Raw genomic sequence first — 21,553 nt, forward strand, 5'->3', positions numbered from 1 at the left:
CTGACATAATCCTTCACAATACCTCTTGATGTTTAGAAGGCAAAGTAGGAAATGGGGAGGGAGCACACAACTACCAGAAATAATTTCCTTTAAACATACCATCAAGTATCAGAGTTGCAGGATGACCCACTTTCCACAAGGTGCCGCTGGAGAGCAAGTTTTTCCACAAAGAAGGCTGCAAGGCTCATTTGTGATGTTAAAAACACACACACAACTTCACAAATACCTTTTTCTGGTTCACCGAGCAATTGGGTGGAAGGCTTTAATTATAACCACTTAAGAAAAAACAAATATCCCTTCTCCACCTCCCTTCCCCACTATACTCCATTCCATTCCTTAGAGCAAACAGACAGCTCTTTTCATTGATTCCATTCTACTCTCAAGATAAGGCTTTCTCCTCCCACCTCTCCACCAAAATGGAGCTGGCTGCCTATCAGGAGAAACCGAGCTGTGTGTGATCTCTCTAATGTGAAAGCTGCGAGGCTAGGAAAATGAAAGGAGAAATGGTTATCAGCTGATCACTCTGCAGTATCCCTCCACTTCCTTTGATCTACACCAATTATTTCAGAATAAAGTGAGGTTTATAAACAAAGGCATTGGTAATTTCTTTTAAGTCTTTCTGGAAAAGGGTGGAAAAAAGCCCAAATAACAAACACAGCTAGAGGCACCATTTTAATTCTAGTTTCTTCTCTTTTGAGTTCACATAGAGAGAGCTACGCTAAAGAAAAAGAAATGAGACAGGACATCATCAGAACTTTAATGGACTGAGGGCAAAAAAAAAAAAAAAATCTGCACAAGGGGGAACATAGTGAGGGAACAAGCACATGAAAGAATGTTCATCTTAGCTAGAAATTTTTAAAAAGTCACAGCAACTTCGAGTTATCAGTTGACAAGTACCAAAGATGAATGAGAACACCCAGTGCAGCAGAGATTACGTAGGGAAATTGTTTTTCTTGTTTATTGTTATCTGAATTGTAAATTAGCACAAGCCTTTTAGGCAGCTACATGGCAAGAGACAAAAAGATGTTCGTACCATTTGATCCTGTAAGTCCTTCTGTGGAAGGAATAATTATAAAACGTACTTGTAAGGAATTCTTTGTTGCAATAGTTTCTATAATAGGCTCCTGAACCCAAAAAGGTTTTGAGTTTTTGTGTTCATGAAATCAATAAAATATTATTCGGTCATTAAACGATAAATGTGAAATTTTTGTTGGAATCCTTAAGGCATTTCAAGACCCAGAGACACATGGTATTGATACTGTGAATGTGGTAGTTTGTAAAATGAGGCGTTACAAATCTGGCGCTCCTTGGGGTGTTAAATTGACAGGATTATGGACCGTCCCCCTTTTTTTAGATAGAAAATAGAGTTCATTTTTTTAGATAGAAAATATAAATGGATTGGAGCGCAGGAAGGTCACGCCACATTGTGTCCTTAGAAATTTATTACGCCTACCATCTCCTAGACCCTGGGTGCTGTTGGGAGGAGAGGCCAGGGCGGGGGCTCGCCTCGGCCCTGAAGTCCAAGGCCTACTTCATTTCATATCTGCTGTCTGACTTTGAGCTAGTTTCTTCCCTAGACCTCTGTTTCCTCATCTGGAGAGTCAAAGGAAGGTAATATTAATTAATACCTGCATCCGGAGTGAGAGTCAAGCGAGATAAGCCATGTGGGCACGCAGCACAGCCCAGCACGTATATGGCAGCATCCCCATGAGCGCGCGCACCCCGGCCACACTGCGCATGCGCAAATGCCGCCCACGTGCCCAGCCTCCCGTGAATCCGCCTGAAATCGGCTTGCACTTGGCTCCCCCTTGCCTGGTTTCCGCGCAGCCACGGCGCGCCTCGAGGCTGGCTGCCCTTGAGATTTCTCGTTTCATCTTGACCTTCCCCGTCTTCTCCCTGGTGCCCTTAACTGTGCCCACTTCCCGATCCAGCCAAGCGTGCTGCGCCATGGATTTGCCAGCCTCACCCACTCTTCCTGTCACCTCTGTCCTAAAATGATGGCGCGTCCTTCTGCTCACATCTCCCACTCCTCACGGGGTCCCTCTACCACATCCCTCATGAGGCCTCCTGGGTGGACTCCAGCCCTCTCATCTGGGTGTGATTCTGCAGCTGCTCACTTATTCATTACTTTGCAGTTTTGCGCAATTAGTGGATATCCTCTCCTACTGCTTAATTGTACAAATTTACTAATTGTACTAAATTGCACTAATTTTTGTTAGAGATTGAGAGTGGCCATTCATTCTTTTACTACTGCCAACACTTGGTTTTCCTGCCTCTAAAAATATTTTTTAAATTATTGTGTTTATGTCCTACTCCTTGGAACATTTCTTCCAGAAAGTAATAGACAAGACTAGAATAACATTTAATCAATGGAATGAACACATAAGATATTTCTAATTTCTCAACTAATTATTACGTGAAAACATCTTTACGCCACACTTCTCATTGAGGTTGTGGCTCCAACAAGTCCCAGATGTTTTTCCAGACTTCTTGTCATGCTAGGCCAAGGCATTCGTTGTCCATCCTAACACTTCCAGCCTCACAGCTATAGGTGAACACCCAGTCACACCCAACTTCTCAGCGTTTTCTGAACATGGTCTGGGCTCTTGCCATGTGCTGTCTTCCGCCCAGAAGACCTTTCGCTTTTCTGCTGCTGGGTTAGCATCCTGTGTGTACTTCTCCTATCTCTCCACTCAGAATAATTGTAATTTTTTTTTTTTAAGATTTTATGTATTTGAGAGAAAGGAAGAGAGAGCGAGTGCAAGAGCACGAGTGGGGGGAGGGGCAGAGGGAGAAGCAGATTCTCTGCTGAGTTGAGCAGGGAGCCCCATGCCCGGGCTAGATCCCAGGACCCTGGGATCACACCTGAGCCAATGGCAGATGCTAAGACTGGGCCACCCAGGCGCCCCTAGTAATTGTTAATTCTTTATCTACATGCCAGTGTGTGGGCTTCTTCTAACTGCCTGAGCTCCTCAGGACTGGCGCTGGTCAATTCATCCTAGTCTCCAACTCCAAAGTAATGTCTGCGACACAAGCAGGACTGAAGAAACCTTTGTAATAAGTATGAATTTTAGGAGTCAAGTGGCTACTTTATGACTCCTGCTTGTTTCATTCCTTTTTTCCCTAACAGTTTTCAGCTTACACAAAGCACATATTTCAGTTGTGACTTGAGACTAATAAAGCCTGACCTCTTCAGTAACTCTTGTGCTCAACAAATGAATTTTAGTTGCCAGTCCTGAACACTTCATTGCTCTTTCCCTTATGTCCAAGGAGAGAGAACTAAGCGCACAGTTTCTTTCTTTAAATTTTGACCCTTTTTAGCTCATTGTAAGATTTGATTCTAATCCTTCTCTTAAATTTTGCAGAAAATATCACACTTCTAAATATTACATGTTTGAGGAATATGGAGTCAGTGAAGCCTTCCCTTGACACTCCAACAGCCCCAGTGCAAACCGCTGAGGGCTCTAGGCCCTCTTATTTGGATTCATTTTTCTCCACAGTGCTTTCCATAACCTCGTACCCTACATATGTTTACTTTTTTTGCCTGTTCACTTTGTCTCCCCCTTTTGCAACACATGATCCAGGAGGGCAGGGAGTTCATTTTGCTGAACTGTTATAGAAATGCCTCCCGAATGAATTAGATGCTGTACCTGTCTGGTGAAAGACATTCAGTAGTGCTTCATTTCTCAGGCAATATAAATGGCCTACATAAATGTAACATAACTCTCTTGATACTGAGTCTTTTGCTTGAGGGGAAAAAAAGTAACTTTTTAATAACACCCTTTCTAAAAGTCGTGCATACTTCTATTCTTTTTTTTTTTTTTTTTAAAGATTTTATTTATTTGACAGAGATAGAGACAGCCAGCGAGAGAGGGAACACAAGCAGGGGGAGTGGGAGAGGAAGAAGCAGGCTCATAGCAGAAGAGCCCGATGTGGGGCTCGATCCCAGATCTCCGGGATCACGCCCTGAGCCGAAGGCAGACGCTTAACCGCTGTGCCACCCAGGCGCCCCTATACTTCTATTCTTAAACACTATGTGAAGGCTTTAAATGATTACCTATGAATGTAAATCACTGGGATTTGTGTTTATCTAAATGACACCTGCAGGGGTTACTGATGACTCCAGGCCTGTTTAACCCTTCCCTTCCATTATGAAGTAGCTTAGGAATAGCTAACTTCATCTCTACTTACGTATGTATAAAACGTTTTTGGATTGGTGCTTATGTTCTAGAAGGATGAAGGTGCCAGGTTACTGGTTAATCAAGGGTTTCGAGTGACACACAGCTGAACAAGTTTGCCAGGATTTCATGTGTCTGCTGCTTTGAAATTTCCTTGAAATAAAATTCAGACACAGTACCTAGAAACTTCGCTTTTTTTGAGACAGTGACATGCTCTAGGGTCATTGTTTGAGATGCTTAGCATTCACCCTAACCCTGGGCTTTTTAAATGCAAATTTTGCTAGAGCATATGAAGTTAAGTGTATAAAGCTTAATGCTGAATAAATTAAATGATACATTACCTCTGATTTATATACATATGAATCCTACTGCATTTTGGAATTTGTAAAACTTAAGGTACTATTTCTCATGCAGGAGTGGTACAGGGATCTGAGGGACTAAGCTGCAGTTCATTGCAAATCTTGTTATTAAAACTGACCTTGCACAGTTGAACTCTGTATTTTATCTAAAGAATGAAAAGTCCCATTATTTATTCATTTATCACATGCCACGCAAACTCCTCTAAGAACCTCAATATGTGGGAATAATAAATGTTAATACTTTGAATAGCAATAACTGCGGCTTACTGAATGTGAAATTGTAGGTGAAATTCACTTAAGAAATTGACAAAATTTTTATTTCAATTTCACTTATTTTATTATTTAATTTTATTTTTATTTCTTATTTTTTAAAAATTATTTATTACTTATTTTAGTTTCTAAAACAGATTCTGTTGTCTGTAATGCACAAGGAGTGAGTCTCAACGTCTCACTGGAAACAAGCTAAAGTCCCTGTGTCATAAATCCATACAACAGGTGCCTGACAGCTGATAACCACACTCCCATAGGCTTTGTCCCCAAACCATGACACTAAAGCCATTAAGGGTTTGATGAAAAGACCTCTTTTGAACTTTTCCAGCTGGTCTTTAGGATTCTTCATTTTCTTTTTCAATGGGAACAGAAGAGGGTTTTTTTTTTTTTTTTTTTTTTTTAGAATAACAAAGAATCACAACCTTCAATTAAACCCTCCCTACAACACACAGCTGCCGGGGTTTCTCGAAAGACAAAGTACACATTTTCAATACAAAACTAATGTCACACCTCTGACTTGTCTTGATCAGGGTAATTTCTGGGCGTCCATTTAGCTCTGACAATTTTTTTTTCAAAAATGTTTGGACAAATATTTTTCTTGGAGAAAAGTCAGTTGCTGATAGAACATAATTCTACTTTAGATTTTTCTAGCTTGCTAACATTTCATTTGCCCAGAATAAAGTTCAGACTGAAAGCTGACCTGGCAATCAACTATACAGCCATTTTAAAAAGCTGGATATTGTCCTTTAAATCAGCAATAGAAATAGGTATTTATAATAGAAAAAGATGAAGGCAACAGTATCACCTAATTTACTGGGAAAATTAAATAATTTGAGTTTTAAGCAGTCTTGTTCCCTTAGAAGGCAAGGACCATGGTTAGCAACCATGCAGTTTCCATTGACATCAGTGTTCTTAATTATAGTGAAAATCAAAAACTAAAGCTAAAATAAGGGATTTATTTCATTGCCATTGCTGTGCTAGAATGGTTTTCTTTTTTTTAAGGTTTATTTATTTATTTTAGAGAGAGAAAACGTGAGCAGGGGTAGAGGGAGAGAGAATCTCAAGGAGACACCTCACTTGAGTGTGGAGCCCCATGCAGGGCTCGATCTCATGACCCTGAGATCACGACCTGAGATGAAACCGAGAGTTGGACGCTTTAATGTCTGTGCCACCCAGGCTTACCTAGCATGGTCTCTTAAACTTTGCTTTGCCTTAGAATCTTCCATACAACTAACTTTGAGAGTTCCTGGAGCCCTGTCCTCCGGCCCTTCATCAGGTAGATTTCACAGTTGACTAAAAACCCCGGATGCAAAGCTGAAGTCAACTGGGCTTTGAAACATCCTTTCTCTTGCCCCCAAGAGTGGACACTCAAGGATGGGAGATGGCATAAATACATAGATAAGTGTACAAGGTAAAGACGGGCAAGTGCTGTGGGAGAGGCACGGATCATGAGCTGTGGGAGTTCACAGAGAGAGGGCTTGCTTTAACCCGAGGGCATCAAAGACAAATTCATAAAAGAGATAGTGTTTAAATGGGGCCTTAAGTACAGGGTGGTATTTGAACATTTACAGAGATGGGGGGGAAGGTGTTCCTGGAAGATGAAGTATAAGAACAGAGATAAGAAATCCAGTAAGGAGGAAACTTCAGGGAATTCAGTTTGGGAGGATTTCAGGACATTTACTAAATATTCATTTCCTTCTCTTTTTTCTATAGAAATGATTGGATCGTAAAGACAAAGAGGAAGTGATCAAGATGCTTTAAAATCTACCCCAAAGGTGGGGGGGGGGGCGTGCGTTCATCCTACCACAACCCTGCGGTCCCGAGATGAAGGATCTTGACCTAAAGCCTCCTATGCTTTAGTATGACTGACAGAGCTCCTGAAGAACTGGGGGCAGCCCCAGAAAAACTGTCAATTGAGTTTATACTGTTGTAGGCTACTTAATTCCAATGGATGTTTTTGTTAAATAGTGACTTTTGATAATGGATATATCGTTTTCTTCCTTCAATCTGTACACCCATCCCCCACGTGCCACCACACTCCCACAGCCTTATTCATTCTGGAAAAGCATCAGCACAGAACAAGGTGTCAGATTCACAGATACAGAGACTAGACAGAGAAATGTATAGGAAGAGAAGTAGTGTGCCAGAGACCCAGAGGTGGAGGGAAATACGCAGAGCACATATTGACCTCAGGTGGTGTGGTCTTTTAGGCTATTCTCAGGAAAGGCTCCTATTAGCACACCCTTCATAACCAAAAGTGTAAATAGAGCTGCGATAGGTTCCTCACTGTCACATGACCTGCAGGGACCCGTGCTCCAGCATGGAGGAGTTCACACTTTTCTGTCGGATCTAAAGATAAGAAGTTGCCAGATACATTGGAAGCAGAGATGGAGCTAGCAAATAGACCCACATTCACATTAGAAGCCAAGATCACACTGCACTTTATTACATGTAGTTTTGCTCCTTAGGGACCTGATTTATATGCCCAGCATGGGTAGATGATGGAATTTGTACATGAGTTTCCAAAGAGTTGCATTCCTCTTCATCGACTATACGAGAGGCTGATATACAGAGGATGCCCATTATTCCTGGATTCTGTATCTGCAGATTCGTCTACTCGCTAAAATTTATGGGTGACCCCAAATCAGTACTCTCAGGGGTTTTGTGCTCATCCGAGGACACTTGCAGAACAGCCTTGAAGAATCTGCCTCGCCTCATGCTCTGCCTTCTTGTTTCATATAGTACGCTAGGGTCCTTTTCACAGTCCACTTAGTGCCACACTTTCTGCATTTTTGTGCTTTATACTAATGATTTCACTGATTAAAATAATGCACAATCTTAGTGCCAAAGTGCTGTTCAGGGTTCCTAAGCACAAGAAAGCTGTGACATGTCCTACGGAGAAAATACATGTGTGATATAAGTTCTAGAGCTTGGCTGTGCGTTTAGTGCCCATGAATCTACAACATACATCAACTAAGGTATCTTTCAACAGAAACGCACGTAAAACAAGGTTATGTATTGACTGGATAACAAAAGGTTGCGACCTGAAGCTTGCAGGGAGCCCTCCTCTGTGTTTCCCCCAGGAGTAACCATTCAGTATTTGCCGCGATTTGATAGAACATGACTAGTGCAATTAACAAGAATCAGTGTACTTACTCAAAACACGCTACGATAAGTTCACCTTTTGGGACAAGACAGAACAGCACAAGGAGCGGACAAGGGCTCTGCCTCCACACACATTTCGCCTCCCTTTAGTCAACCGTTTCCCTGGCACAGGAGCAGAAGTGTGATCTGCCTTGTCAGATGGGCAGCGGTGGCCTCCCTCCCTGGGTGGGGCAGCATTAGTCTGCAGACACAGTGTGACTCATGCCTAAAGGGTATACCGGCACCCGCATGGCTACCTGCCATATTCTCAAAAGATACAGAGAGAATTTAGAGGATGACTTTTTTCAGTAGGTTCCATGCCCAACGTGGGGCTCTAACAACCCCGAGATCAAGAGTCACATGCTCTACCGACTGAGCCAGGCAGGTGCCTTGATAATTTTTAACCTATAGGAAAACAGTACACACCGGATGAGTCTGATGCTGAATACCTCCTAATTCTGCAAGAGAATCTTAGAATAATTTGTTCTGGGATCTAGGTTTAAGCACAGTCCCCATCTGGGATTCATGCCTATCTATGTTTGTTTGCGGAACTGGAGACCCGGTGGAAGCTGACTTTCTTGGGCTCTAAGGAGCCTCTGGAGAGAGAGCTCATTGTAATAGACATGGATACATCAGACATAGTATTGTAGACTCTGTATAAAGTCAAACATCAGAGCAAGTAGAGAGTCAGAGTACAGGGAAAGAGTGTTATGCATCTCTAATTCATGCCCAGGCTCCTGAATGAACTTTTGGTTCCATGAAGAGAGAAAACCGTAAGTGGAAATTGAAAGAGATACTTAATTAATCTCTTTCATACCAGGTTCCAAGTAGCACTCTTTTGGACATCCTTTTCTTTCGATACACAATAACAGAAAAGTTCACCACTGGCACCCATTCCTGATGGCTCCTGGGGCCATAGGCAGCTCCCTGCTTTGGGGCAGCTGAACACAGCGACTGGGATTCCAGGCAGGGCTATGGTGACATTGTGGGGCTGCCCTTACTGTGGGGAACACCCACCTTTGAACAGAAAAATGGGCTTGACCAACCAGAATTGGCACAACATGGGCACTGACCAATCATAAGAGACCCTGGCCAAAAACAACTAAAACTCACTCTAATACAGGTGTAAATGGGCTGAATGTCAGCTCTGCACTGGGGACCTTGAAAACGCATGGAGAGAACTGGACACAATGGGCACGTGGTCAGGGTCGTTTTGGTAACACACACACTATCTCAATGCATGTCACAATAATAACCCTGCCAACTGGGCAGTCCCCCATTCTATGGAGGAGGAAAATACTGTCAGGCTAAATTATTCACTTTAATTTCTCAAGTATGTGATAGATCTGGGATTCACATGCAGTCTGCTAGTATTCTTTCTTTACTTCCTCTGAGTAACTAGATTACTTCATTTAGGTCTGTATTCTATTTACAGATGACTCTAGATTTTGCTCTAATTTAATTTATGAATGAGTGCTCTAGAATAGAAGCAAACCTGATGATCTGAGTGTGTTTCCCTCTACCAGCAGCAAACTTCATGCTAATGAGTAGTGAGGCCCACAAAGGGTAAGAATCCAGTGGGAAAACAAAGGGTATAAAGGACAGTTCCCAAATATTTGAGACTGAATCATAGAAAAATTAACACGAGCTAAGAGTAAGACCCCCTTGTTTTATGAATGAATATGGGGCCACAGCCAAAAGCCAGGGAAGCTGGAAGGAAAACCCTTCTAGGCTGAATGAAGTGCTCCATCAGGCCACAGCTGGGTCAGAGTGGCAAGCCTAAGCCTGCAGAAATCCTCCCTGTTTCCTTCAGTGTGTCCCCCTCCCCCAATTCCATTCTCCCCACATTCCCCCACCACCACCCCAAAAAAGGAAACCGAACATATTTATTTTCAGCCCCCGTAACAAAAGAAAAGAGAAAGGGGAGAACCATGAGTTTACATCTCCGGTTAACCTCAGACTTAAAAAAATTTTTTCCCTTAATCTAAACTTGATTTAACTGTGCCATACTTTGCTTTCTTAATTAGAAGTTTAAACCCAGTGGAATGAATGCCTTTACTGTTGGCATGCACGGCCAGGATGAGGAATTCAGGTGCACATCCACAGAAGACAAAGGACAAAGCAAACACATAATTGCAAGGTGAGCTCTCATTTCCAGCATGCACGTTACTCGATGATCACGTGCATTGAAATCAAAAGCCAATTTAGTCATCTCAGTGCTGTGCTCTGAGTGGCCAAGGAAACTTTGTTCTGAAAATGAAAGTGTGATGCTGTGTTTTAAACAAGAACACAAACGAATTCAAGAAATGATCCTGCAGGCGAACAACGCAAATATAAACTTCAAGCATTTTGGAGCAAGAATGAAGCCTGGATTGCATATTTGCATATTTTCTCCTTACCAAATTTTACCAAGCTCCAGAAAGCTGCGATTTGAATAAGATTACTTAGCAGCCACTGGCAGAAGAGGAATAAATTCCTGGGGGTTGTCAGGTCTACTCTAGTGGACTTTTTATTTAACAGACTGAGATTTCAAATATTGTTGTTCTTCAACGTAAGACCATAAAACTTGTGTGCTTAAAGTAGTATGAAATCTCTCTATATATGTTTTTAAAATTTAGAGGGGACTTAATTATTTTTCTTTAAAGCAGCCCAGAAATAATATTCATCCTATTTTTCCCATTAACAAATAGAATTTTAAATTTTTAAAAAGATTTATTTATTCATTTTTTTTGAGAGAGAGGGAGCAAGAGAGCATGCCCACCCACGAGAGGGCAGGGGCAAGGGGAGAGAATCCCAATCAGACTCCTCATTGAGTGCTGAGCCCAACAGGGGGCTCAATCTCACCACCTTGAGACCCCAACCTGAGATGAAATCAAGAGTCGGTTGCTTAATAGAATGAGTCACCCAGGCACCCCAACAAATAGAATTTAACCCCCTCCCAAACCCTATACTTTCATAGAAACAACAACTGCTTTATCAAGAGCTGAGTTAAGTTTTGTCAAGAAGATCCACACCCTCTCCTGCCTCTGGGGAAAGGAAAAAAAATAGAAAACAAAACACCTGGTGCAGCAAGGCTTCGTGCATGCACTGCCTGAAGCAACAAATTCTATAAATTTATTAGATCTCTAGCAACACGTTCTTAAAATAAATTTCATAGCCTGAAGGTCTCTGTTCAAACCAGAGCCTAATTCCTTTTGTGGCGCCAGACACCGCGCCCCCCCCCCCCCCCCCCCCCGCCCCAAGGAAACTCTATGGGGGAAATGAAAGCAGTGCTCCCAGCACCTCTCGGAGTAACCGGTTTAGCACCATTTAGTTCACTCCCTGTGAAGTGAGGTTGTTTTCTAATTCCTATTTGTATTACAGCGCCATGCACACTTCTGTAACACACAGTCATTGCAATTAACCAGGATTACAGATGGAGCTATATTTTGGATTATCATTTGAAAACGTGTTGTATCCACATTGAGACAAAAATAGAAAACAGAATAAAACCTCAGAAGTGCCTTAATCTGTTAAAAAAAAGAAAAAAGAAAAAAAGAAGAAGAAATCTTCTTTGACCTAACTTGTTTCTATTATTACCAAAATTTATTTAAATCTGATGGCCGGGAAGGAGGGATTAAGATGGAATGACAGCATAAGAGCCATTCTATGAATTGAAATATGGTGAATTTTCACGTAGAATCCTAGAATGTTAGAGCTAACGTTCTCAAAGACACTTTAGAATTAGTCTGTTGTTACTGCTGTTTTTAAGTCTTGAGTCCGGACACATGTGCATAGGTCTACTTGTGCTCAGCAGGAAAATCAAGATTTGGCAGTTTTAGATTTCTAGACTTAAAATTTGAAAGAAAGCTGTGGAATCACATCGGGTTTCCTGGCTATTGCTCCAGGGACAAACTACACAAGCCTTGTCTTTGAGGTCTGCCTAGGAAGGAAGGAGAGAGGGAAGGAGGGAAGCCGGAAGGGGAGACAGTGGGGGGTGGGGGGTGGTGGAATGAAGTAGAAGGCCATCAATGTCATATGTTTGTTTTGTCACATTTTCTTTTCATTTATTTCAGATTAATTTTACAAAGCTAGCTTTTGTACTTCACTTGCGTATTATTTAATTAGTCCAACCCTTTGGTGACTGCCCTGATCCCTTTAAAATTATTCCAGGGCCGCAAATGCAGTCCTCTTTGGTGGTTTTAGTGTCTCTGATTAATATAAAAGCCATTCTTTAGCATAGTTAGCTGTTAGAGGGAAAAAAAAAAGACACAATAACTACAAAGACAAGTTGGTATGGTCTTAGAGCAGCAGACGTTGTAGGAAAAAGATTTAGCCAACATATAGCAATACAGCAGTGTGGTTTTTGTTTTGTCTTGTTTTTTTTGAACAAAGCTCACAGCACATGTTGTGAAGTTCAAGGATAGTTCACATACAGTCCCCTTTGTAAGACCTAGACTCTAGTAAGGACGCAAACCAAATACCCTACATAAGTTATAATACAAAATGTAAGGTAAACCTGTGAGCATGCAGGACCTGGGGCTCAGAGGTGGGAAGGGAGGGCGTTCAGTTGGGGAGACCACTGAAGATGTGGCACAAGGGGTACAGTGGAGGGACAACAGAGGACAGTGCCCCTTTAAGGGAAAGGAATGACAAGAAAACAGGTGCAGGAGAAGAACAGCATGTGAAGCAAAGTCCAGCTTTGTGGGGTTTGCAAAAGCAAAGCGGGGAAGGAGGAAATAAATGGCAAACTGAGGGACCGATAAAGGACACAGAGTACAGAAAGACGTAATATGAATTCTGCCTAAGAAATATGAAATTCGGAGAATTATTCAAGGATTCCTACGAATAAAGACGGGCTAGGAATCAAAGATACCATTCACAAATACCTCACAAATACTTCCTCCTGAAATGGATTTTCTGCCAGTGGAAGAGAAAATCTGCATTATGATACAAATGAGTCTATAAATATTGCTGTGAGGAAAATAAAAATTTTGTCCACAATAAAGAGTAATCCTTAGAATATTAAAATTTACCCACGAACAATCAAATAGCTAACCAAAGATGTCCAGTGTAAGCAGCCAATATCATGAATAACTGAACTAGAAGACTGGACATATACTTTTGCCAAACTGCCACATCGAAGAACTCTTTCTTACTAAAATTCTTTTGCCAACTACCTTTGTATGGATGGAAATCAAGAAAGAAGGAGGACCCTATCTTCCATTTAGCAAAGTTCTATAGTCTATACTTGCTAATAAGTATGTTTTAGAAAGACACTGATGTCTTCTTAAAACTTTGAAAAACTTTATGTTGTGTTTAAAAAATAATTTACAACTTGGGTACTCTTGCTTTCAAACTAAAAGTAACTTTCTGGTTAGAAAAATTTTGTGTGTTTAATTCACAACGTCTGTCTGTTTAAAGAAAATTCCTCATACTGAGACAAAAATATATTATTATACATCAGGAGCCATTATTAGCAGCAATGATAAGGTATTCCAGTGATCCTTCAATGGCCATCTGGGTTAAAAACTTTGAAATAAACATTGTCAGCAAGCTTTATGAGTAGCTTTCGTAACAAACCAGGATGAGAAACTAAAACCTTTACTTAAAGGTCTTAAAATTTAGGCATTCTATGTACTCAGGCTTGGAAACTCAGGCCTTATTTAAATATGCACAAAATCTTAAGTTCTAACAACTTTTTTTTTGGTTCTGAAGAAAATGGTATAAAGGAAAGTAAGAGCTCATTTATTTTGAGCAGTAGAAAGAAACAATGACTAGATTTCTTGGAGGAGTTTTGAACCTAAGTGTTTATTTGGTAAAAATCCAAATACATACCACAGGTGAAAGTTTCTCTCTCTCTATCTCAACTTAAAAAAAAATGAGGATCGGTGTGACAAATTCTTTTAGGTCAAGATAACCCATACAAGTCATAATATAGTTTAAACAAGTAGTTCTTAGTGTGGGGGGCGGGGGGGCGGAGGATGAAAGATTTTGCCCTGGTGGGGACGTTGGGAGATGTTGGGGGATGTTGGGAGATGGTTTTGGTTGTCATAATAAGAGAGAGGGAGGGGAAGCTACGGGCACCTCGTGGGTGGAGGCCAGGGAGGTGGCCACCGAACGATGTACTGGACAGTCAGATCTCTCCCCCCAAAAAAGAATTAGAATTATCTGGCCCAAAATGTCAGTCATGCTTTGGAAAAACCCTGGTCAAAACTTACTATATAATTACACACACACACACACACACACACACACACACACACACACAGCTTAACATAAACATATTATCTGACTTTCCTCTGTAAATTCCATGTTTTCTTACTAATTGATAAGACATGTGGTCAAATGATGGATCTGCCTCCCCTTTTTACATAAATATGCAGAATTTTTCAAAACCATCATGGATATGGGAAAGTTACTACAACAAATTTTATGCTCTTGTTGCAGGAAGTAGCTGAACCCGTAGTTTTCCTACGCAGTCAAAATTTATGGCTAGTCCTCTAGGAGCTCAGGACTGAGGATCTTTAGAAATGCACCAAACTGGGGGCGCCTGGTTGGCTCAGTCAGTTAGCATCTGCCTGCGGCTCAGGTCATGATCTCAGGGTCCTGGGATCCAGCCCCATGTAGAGTCCCACACTGAGCTCCCTGCTTGGCGGGGAGTCTGCTTCTCCCACTCCCTCTGCCCTTTACCCCCACTCGTGCTCTCTGGCTCTCTGGCTTTCTCTCAAATAAATAAAATCTTAAAAAAAGGAAATGCACCAAACTGTCATAGTGACAGTGCATGCATGATTTAGACTGTAGTATGAAATCAAATATGTGGGTAATGATTTCCGTTCTAGAGCATTTCCTCAGCTTAAGCTTCGCTAGCACACCTCTGAGCTGAGAGTATGAAGTGGAAGGGCTTCCTGAGGTGGTTGCAGGAAGGCAGACGTGGACACTGAACACCGGCCAGCTAGCTTTCCATGACTTTCCAGAGCTGGAAGGAGAAACGTTGCATATTCAAATTCTCGTGTGTGCTGGCGTGCGCACACATATACGTGTGCACATGCACACGCACGCTCTTACTTTTGCTTTTACAGAGAATGAAAATACTGTCTAAAACATTCTCCAAAAATATAGACCGCACAGACCTTTATGTGGTTTTCTACTGAAGAATTCAGGAAAGCATTTCCCAAAATATGTTTTTTCAAACCTTATTTCTCCTGTCTGTTAATAGTATTATGTTTAAAAAAAAAATACTCTGAGTTAACTGAGAGAGAAATGTCCTAGGATTAAGCTATGTATACAGAATTCTTTACTGCCGCACATCTCCGGGTCTTTAAAATGGGAATGTGCCCTAAGACATGTGAGAGGATAGGACGTGCAGCATTTCCCAGTCTCGTTTCACCAGGGAACCCTTTTTTTTTTTTTAAGATTTTATTTATTTATTTGACCGAGAGAGACAGCGAGAGAGGGAACACAAGCAAGGTGGGAGTGGGAGAGGGAGAAGCAGGCTTCCCTCTGAGCAGGGAGCCTGATGTGGGGCTCAATCACAGGACCCTGGGATCATGACCTGAGCTGAAGGCAGACGAGTAACGGCTGAGCCACCCAGGTGCCCCAAGGGAACCCATTTTTGAAGGGATCATGTGAGACTTTGTTCTACAGAACACACTTCGGGATAAGTTGGCTCTGGGTATAGACCATTCAAAATCCATATATGAGCAGAGCGTCTCGCACAGTATCGATCACATTCATGTAACATAACTCCCAACTGTCCACATTTGACACCAAAAATTGGAATTGTACTTCATAATCTTGAGGAACAAAAGCAGTAAAATTAAGGAGCTTTCCCCTTCTATCGGCTATACAAATTATGGTTCAAGGCTCTTCCATTTCCTAATCTAAATGGCAAAGTAAATATGGCAGCTTGTAGAGTGCCAACAAAAGTAAGCGGAGTTCACATATACACTACTGACTACCGGTCTACTTGTTCCTGAGAGACCACAGGTATTGTCGGAGACACACGCTTTGCTTTTTTTTTTTTTTTTTTTGTAGCTTAACAGTATAGTGTCCCAGCCATGTTTTTTAATTAGTCAAATGCAGGATCCAATGTCACCAGAGACAAAGATGAGGATTTTGGCCAGTTCCAAAAAACGCAGCTAAAATCACCAACCATGTACAACGAGCCATGTCAGCCTCCCATTTTGAGTTGGATCTTACTCCCTGTGGATATTTGAACCCTATGATCTGCTCAACTCTGATAAGGGACTTAAAGGCTTACTAAAAAGAATGCTTCTGAAGCTCTTAAAACTACCGGCACAGGAAGAACGGACTAAGCTGGGTTTTAGAAAGAGGATAATGCTGCAACAAAAACTTTAAGGCTGATAAACAGATAAAAAATCTGAAACCACATTGTTCCCTAGTGTGCACTTCTTTCTCCCCCTGATCAGTAACTACTTCCCATGAGAGTGGCAGGCAACAGCTCTGCACTCGTCAATTTCAGAAGGAAGCAGAGAGACATCTTTGAGTCATCAACTGATCTCTCAACTGGTTGCTGTACTGATATTGACCAGTTCTACCGGAAAATATCTTTTATTCACTGAAGAACCAAATGAAGAGGGAAATGTTCATTAACTCCAATACTGGGTTATTATTATTATTTTTTAATATTTTATTTATTTGACAGAGAGAGAGAGAGACACAGTGAGAGAGGGAACACAAGCTGGCGGAGTGGGAGAGGGAGAAGCAGGCTTCCCGCTGAGCAGGGAGCCCGATGCGGGCCTCGATCCCGGGACCCTGGGATCACACTCTGAGCCGCCCAGGCGCCCCACCACTACTGAGTTATATATGTATGGAGCTGTGCATACGCCAGGTGCTCTCTAGACTTAGGGCAACGAATGAATACACACACACACACACACACACACACACACACACACACACACTTTGGGCCATCAAGAAACCGAAGCTGAAAATCTTTCCAAGATAAAATTCCCACAAACAGAAAACCAAATCACGAGTACCCTTTGAAGAATAATAGGAAAACTATCCTTCAGGAATACTGAAGCTTCTCAGAATTACTTTCTTAAGAGAGCAAAATCTCACAAATCTGTTAGTACCTTTCTGAAAACAAAGGGAATGAAATGTGGGGAACACCGTATTTCTTCCTTTTCTTACTGTCTTGTTTCAGTAGGGGAGGGCCAGGAGAGGTGAGGGATGGGACGCAAACAGGAAATACCTGATAGACATTAGAGAAGCTGGATGGAATGGATCTGAACAAGGGAACCGGACAGAACTGCCCTGGCTTGGACTCTCCAGGTCTGAAGGAAGATATGGGAACTAGTCTGGAAGGCTGTACCTGGCCAGTGTTTGGAATTCTGCCCTGGCTTCCACCAAAGACCCAGGCACAGCTGCCACATAGGCAAACTTTGTGTACTTCCTGTCTTGGTAAGCTCCTCTTCCACACCTCCACTTATTCTCTGGGGTGGTCACATCCCCTTTTGGTCATTTAAAGCCCTCCCTCCTCGTAGGCTGCACCTCCGGCTCAGCATTTTCCTTCTTTCCTCCCAAACTCAGTGATAAACCCCTGTTCCTGAACACTGTCAGCTATAGGACACCTTGTCTTAATTAGGTTTTTCAGTCCAAAATATGCATAATTTTATCTTTGCAAGGTTTCTTATAAGTGAGGGGCTTCTTGACATGACATTTTCTTCTCCTAGAGGAGGTATTTTTAAGCGTGGGTATTCAATGTTGCCTACTCTAGACTGTTATTCTTGGCTAATCTGTCAGGGAGTAAATGCATACAAATCAGATGACTGACAGATGAATGGGTAAAGAAGTAAAGAAGATATATAATCCATATATATATATATATACGGAATACTACCTGGCCATCAAAAAGTGAAATCTTGCCATTTGCAAGGACGTGGATGGAACTACAGGGGATTACACTAAGCAAAATAAGTCAGTCAGAGAAAGAAAAATACCATATGATTTTACTCATACGTAGAATTTTAGAAACAAAACAGATGAACATAGGGGAAGGGAAGGGAAAATAAGATGAAAGCAGAAAGGGAGGCAAACCATAAGAAACTCTTAACTCTAGGAAACTAACAAGGTTGCTAGAGGAGACGTAGGTGAGGGGATGGGGTAACTGGATGATGGGCATTAAGGAGGGCATTTGATGGAACGAGCACGGGGTGTTATGTGCAACTGATGAATCACTAAATTCTACCTCTGAAACTAATAAAAAAAATCATATTATTGGCTCACTTCATCTTCCTACCAGGACCCACTGGGCTGCCCCCACCCTTTACCCATGCCATTTCTAGAGAGAATGTTCTGGCTAGAAAAATGATCTGAGTACTGTGAATATGAATGTGAGCACTTTGATATGTTATTACAAAATCTGGATCAGAGCCTTATTGCTCTTTATGGCCAATACAGCTCAGCAGCACTGCAACTCTTTCATTGGGAAGAGTCTGGAGACATATGACAGCTTCGATAGGTGCTCAGGTTTCTTTCCTACTTATGACTTTGTTTATAGGCCTCATCAAAAAATCAAATAGTCCTGGGATGTTATGCAGAAAAAAATCCAGAGTTATTGAGCCTATTTTTAGAGTTCCTAGTTAGCACAAATGGTTTAAAGGGCAAATGAGGACAGATGACTAGACATGAATGCAACTGTAAGAATTCTATAAAACAATATACCCCTGTATATCTCGTAATGAGTATTTGTGCTGTCCTCAGTGAGGCAAGATTCCCTCATGTATATGGCACAGGGATCACAAGAGTGAGAAATGGGACTGAATTCTTCAAACAGAGGGATCATGAGGACTTGAACGTGTGCTTTACCAGAATGTGAATTTGGCCCTAGGGCCGGAACAGAGGCTACCCATGAAAAGCCAGGAAAAGAAGAAGGAGGAGACATGAGATAGGCAAGCTTTTGCAGGCAGAAAATTCCCACTTTTGCCCCCAACCCTGTTCTAAGAATATGGTTAACACGCCAGCACTGACCTTGTCAGGTCCTGGTTTTAATCTGTGCCCATGAGATACTGGATTAAAAAAAGAAAAACCCAGTTTTCTATGGCCAGGATTTATACAAGGTGATCTGAGAAAACAATGGCTGGATTAGCATGCCCTAGACTTCTTATGTCACTAAGGGAGAAGGGGGTGAATTATGAGGAGTATTTTTAAATTTTAATTTTTTCCCTTCTTAAAGATATTTTGGGAAAACTGCAGAGGAAAGGTGGAAGCGAGCCTGGTGTTTGCAGGGAGCTGATGAAGCACCGAGCCTGACCTTTACAAGTAGTCCTACCAGAATGAAAAATAAATAATCTTATGAAATCCCAGAGCTTTTAATATGGCATGGAAGTCCAAATAATTTATTTAAATGAGACGTGTTTCAGGATTGGCTTTGTGGCCCAGACTGGAACTTTCTAGGAAGATCTATCACAAAATATGAATAGCATGTTCAACAACACTTTTTTCTTTCTGTTTTTTTGCTTCAAGTTTTTATTTAAATTCTAGTTAGTTAACATATAGCATAATAATGGTTTCAGGAGTAGAATTTAGTGATTCATCACTTAACAAAAAACAGCCAGCGCTCATCACAACAATCCTTTTCTTTTTAAAATAAAAATATACTTTAAACAGCATTTAAAATAATTGGATCAGATTAAAACCTGGTTAATTTATAAATATTTACCCCCCCCCCCCAATCTTTCAGATTCTGTATGCTATCTGTGTTCCTTCTAGCTCCATTTTCTTTGGAGACATCACCTTAATATATGAGGATTATTGGGCCACTCTTCCTAACTAATAGTTTAATGGCCACGGGGCGCCTGGGTAGCGCAGTCGTTAAAGCGTCTGCCTTCGGCTCAGGGCGTGATCCCGGCGTGCCGGGATCGAGTCCCACATCGGGCTCCTCCGCTATGAGCCTGCTTCTTCCTTTCCCACTCCCCCTGCTGTGTTCCCTCTCTCACTGGCTGTCTCTCTGTCACATAAATAAATAAAATCTTTAAAAAAAAAAAAATAGTTTAATGGCCACAAATTAATTTGCTTTAGAGAAACACAAGATGTAATCTGAATGTATACCTTCGACTTCTAGTGAGAAACAGGTAACTTAGTCAACTTCCATGTCATGTTGGTTTATATAAAACTAAATAAATAATGGTTGTGATTATTTCGTACTACATTAAGGCCTCTGAGTAAAAGTACTATTGAAAATCGGCCTAACACCAGATGAGGAAGGGGGCATTCCTTTTTAGTTAAAGAGTTCATTTCTTTTCCATAGCATTATTTGGGATTATTTTAAATTTGGTAAAGTTGGAGTCACTCAAAGAAAAACTAAGGTTTGCCACTTATCTGTAAGCTTGAGCTATAGTAACGGCATATTTGAGATGCCTTTTTTCTGACTTCATGGATGTTAATAGTTTATATTCTTAGCTGACACTCTTTAAATTCAAAAGCATCTTCGTGTTGACTCTGTTCACTTTATCTTTTTTCCACCTTCCCCCTTCTATTCCTGTAGGAATTAGGGAAATTTGTCTTCATATGTTTTGTTTCCAAAGTATTTCACTGACCTGCAGCAATATTTACCTGCAATTGTTTCTATCAAAAAAAACAATATATATATATATATATATATATATATATATATATATATACACACACACACATACATTGCTACCCATTTTATTAGCCCATTTATTGTATAAGTAGTTATGAGTCGCTAAGATGAACGAGGCACTGTGCTATGTGCTAGGTTCATGGTTAGAAAATTAAACACAACTTACACATAGATACTTCTACCCTCTTTGGAAGCCCCTCAAAAATTATAATCTTAAAAACAACAAAATGGCATGATCCCCCAAGAACAAGAGAACAAGTAAGAATGCAATGCAGCCACATTTGAAATCTGGAAAACAGATGGACAAGTGTAACAGATTTTTTAAGAGTAGAGAACATAAACAATGAAATCGACATTGGGAAAAGCCCAAAGACCTGATTTGTATCTAAGGACCCTAAAAAGTCTTCTAAGTCAAAGGTACCATGGAGCTCCTCACAGCTAGCCTGTTTTGTCCCTGTGCCAAAGTCACATTCTGGTTCCCTTACTAGTCCACGTAATTGCTCTATATGAGGAATCTGATCCTATTTCTCACTTTCATGATCCCTATAATGTACAGATTAGGGAATTCTGCTTCACAGAACACAGCAGCAATAGTCATTAGATTTACAAATGCATATTTTTTGCAGAACTCTTGTAGTTGTATTCATTTCTATTCATCTGTCCTAACTGGGTCTGCAAACCACCCAGGCTGAGTAGGGGCTCTCAACATAGGCTCAAACACAGGTAGAGATATTTAAAACCTGAGCCGTTGGGTATCCCGTAAGGAGGAAATTTTCCAGACAAGAAAATGATTGTCTAATTGTTATTGTAATTAAAGTCTACTTTGCTTTGTTTTAGCTCAATAATTCAAAGATACATTTTTAGTGGTTTACTCACAGCACATTTCCAGCCTCTGATCAACATGCATTTTTTTATTGTCAATATTTATTAGATGAGCAGTAGGAAAAAATATCCAGAAAACCCTCAGCACCTCCTTTATCTCCAGACAACATATCAGACGTCAGCGCTAG

General features: G+C 41.2%; 1 protein-coding gene across 2 annotated transcripts in view; it reads right to left on the reverse strand.

The window, feature by feature from the left end:
* The window catches only part of FREM2 (FRAS1 related extracellular matrix 2), a 157,464-nt gene that overhangs the window by 87,517 nt on the left and 48,394 nt on the right, over positions 1-21,553 (reverse strand). The gene's annotated exons all lie outside the window — the stretch shown is intronic.

Source organism: Ursus arctos, unplaced genomic scaffold, assembly GCF_023065955.2.
Source record: "Ursus arctos isolate Adak ecotype North America unplaced genomic scaffold, UrsArc2.0 scaffold_10, whole genome shotgun sequence".
In the NCBI taxonomy this organism is placed as follows: Eukaryota; Metazoa; Chordata; class Mammalia; order Carnivora; family Ursidae; genus Ursus; species Ursus arctos.